The sequence below is a fragment of the Triticum dicoccoides genome, chromosome 2A (assembly GCF_002162155.2).
Source record: "Triticum dicoccoides isolate Atlit2015 ecotype Zavitan chromosome 2A, WEW_v2.0, whole genome shotgun sequence".
In the NCBI taxonomy this organism is placed as follows: Eukaryota; Viridiplantae; Streptophyta; class Magnoliopsida; order Poales; family Poaceae; genus Triticum; species Triticum dicoccoides.
This window is the reverse complement of record NC_041382.1, coordinates 11,836,115-11,838,869: the sequence shown is the minus strand read 5'-3', so window position 1 is coordinate 11,838,869 and position 2,755 is coordinate 11,836,115. Positions and strand designations below refer to the sequence as shown.

Genomic DNA, 2,755 nt, shown 5'->3' with positions numbered 1-2,755 from the left:
AAGAAAATAATGGAAATGTAAAAAAATAAAAGAAAATATGTTTCTCATGTGATATGTGGTCTAGTTGTTGGGAAAATTTGCAAATGTGAATTTTGACTTTATTTGCAAAATCTCTCTGAAATTTGTAAAAATGGGCATAACTTTTGCATACTAACTCGGATGAAAAAGTTTTTATATTAAAAATCATCTACTCGAAAAGTTACATACGAATTTAACTGGGGGGAACCCCGTTAAACATTTGCAAAATCCTCAAAAACCTAATAGAAAAAAGTTACGGGGCTTTTAAGATCTAGAGTGGAAAAAATTGAAAAATATTCAAACAGTGGGCAAAGTATGGTCAAACAATGGTCAAACTAATTATTCTAGAATATTAGTGTTACTAAATAATTATTTTAGTTATTTCAATTTTGGTCAAATCTGGTCAAACTGTGGTCAAACAATGGTCAAACTAATTATTCAAGAAATATTAGTGTTACTAAATAATTATTGGTTTTAAAACAATAGTTTCAAACTCAAACAGTGAAATGTGTCACTTCATGCTCAAGCAAAATTCCTGAAGGTTAATAGGATTGACATCTTACTATTGTCAGGAAAACAACAAGTGCAGACTCGGAAACGAAGGAGAATAGAACCTGAAAGTTAAGCGTGCTCGGGCTGGAGTAGTGAGAGGGATGGGTGACCGGTCCGGAAGTTAGATGATTTGGAATGAGTGATCCACACTTGAGCAGTTAAGAGAGGTGATTAGAGACTAAATCATCAAATAATTCAGAAAAAATAAAAATAAAAAAAAATTCCAAAATTTTCAAAATTTTCAAAAAAAATTTCAAAAAAAAACCTTTAGTACCGGTTGGTAACACCAACCGGTACTAAAGGTCCCCCGTACCAGGGCGCGAGCTCACGCCACGTGGTGGCACTTTAGCGCCGGTTCGTGCCGAACCGGTACTAAGGGGGGGCCTTTAGTGCCGAAACTTTAGTGCCGGTTCCATAACCGGCACTAAAGGCCCTTACAAACCGGTACTAATGGTCCGTTTTCTACTAGTGGACGCGCATTAGTATATACAACAGTGCGCCATTAGTATGCCTCCCAGGGGGCCATGTATACCCATGTGCTTTAGCATACTAATGGCGCACAACAACAGGATGCACCATTAGTAACTTCGGCATACTAATGGCGCACTGTTTAATGATGCGCCATTAGTATCCTTTGGCATACTAATGGCGCACTATGATGTGATGCGCCATTAGTATGAATATTAGTTTTTTTTTTCAATTTTCTGTTTTTTGCACAGGTTACAAAATGTATAATTGGACAAAACATAGACAGCACACATCAACAACAGATTCATCGAATAAAATAAAACATTAGTCTCTGAATACAATTCATCATTTTAGTCTCCGAATACAATTCATCATATTAGTCTCCGAATTGAAAAGACCGAACAAAGATAGAACATTATATTACAAGTCTCGAGACCACGAGTTTGTCTTCACATTACAAGTCGATATCGATCATCTAAACTACCATCACATAGAAGAGAGCTGCGGTCATCACGATGAAACTCGTCTTCATCCGGTTCCTCCAACGCTCCCTCCCCTCTCCCGCTAGATAGCGGGCGTATCTAGATTCGGCCTCGACCCTAGTGGTGTACCCTTTGTAACTGTTACCGCTGAATCGGTGAACCTGTCTCCGACACTCCTCCCAGTCGTTGTAGACTCCGGGAACCTTACCCTTGTACACGACATACCACGACATCGCTATGCAGTAGCCAAACAAAACGTTAGTACCAATTCACAGACAATACATAAGCAATATATAAGTATGCAATAGAACGATCGGAAGAGAAAAGCAAAACATTAATAGCATCGATTACATCTAAGTTGAACGACTCTCGAAACCAAAGAGACATACTACAAGTTCATTAAAGTTTAATTACAACATGAGCCAATCGATGTTTCAGAACTAGACACAGCATCACTGTTTTCGACTCGACTCAAGGGACCAGAGCGTGGATGAAGCCGCCGTCTATCGTGGGAGTCATGAAACAACGGGCGTTGTCAGCCTGCATTTGTAGGATTGTGTCGATGTCACTGTTGGATGGTTGATTTCTGAGGTAGAACTGCCCCGAGGTACGAAGGACATCTTGATGGATGATTTCCGCAAACTCCGACTGGATGCGAAAGAATTCTTGTCTGATGTCCGCGTCCTGGATTGCCGACACGCTCGCGGCCCAATCTTTGAGTCTACTCGGTAGCAGAAGTTGATGATGGTCCCGTGCGATCGCCCGCATGTGATGGATGGCGTAGTAGGCACCCTTCTGACCGCCAGTTGGCTGCTTGATGCAGCAGAACGTCGTATTGTGGGAGAACATGTGCTTGCCGTACTTACGAATAGGCCTGGTGAAGGTGCCTCCAGATTTGACGTAGCCGGGGAGAACATCATCAAGAACCTTCTTGACATTTGTGTAGTCTACGTTCGACTGACGGTCCGGGTCGAAATATGTGGCCATGGAATATTTGGGGCTTAGGAGGATGAGCGTGCAACGTGTGTCACTGCAGAAAACACGGAATGTTAAAAGAAAAACGATCGAAATCTAAGAATTCATATGTTACGGGGCGGTTGAGGGGAGGACTTACTCGGGAAAGTAAGGCATGAGGAAGTTATCCTTATCTTGGTTTGCCAGAATGATGCCTTCGAGGTAAGAACTCACGACTTGCCGGTCCCCAGCGCTGCCCAAGATCTTGGCACGCATGTAGA

The 2,755-nt window shown here is 41.8% G+C and overlaps 1 pseudogene; it reads right to left on the bottom strand.

Moving 5' to 3' along the window:
- The window catches only part of LOC119358632, a 72,071-nt pseudogene extending 70,229 nt beyond the window's left edge, over nucleotides 1-1,842 (bottom strand).
- Between the last annotated feature and the right edge of the window lie 913 nt (nucleotides 1,843-2,755).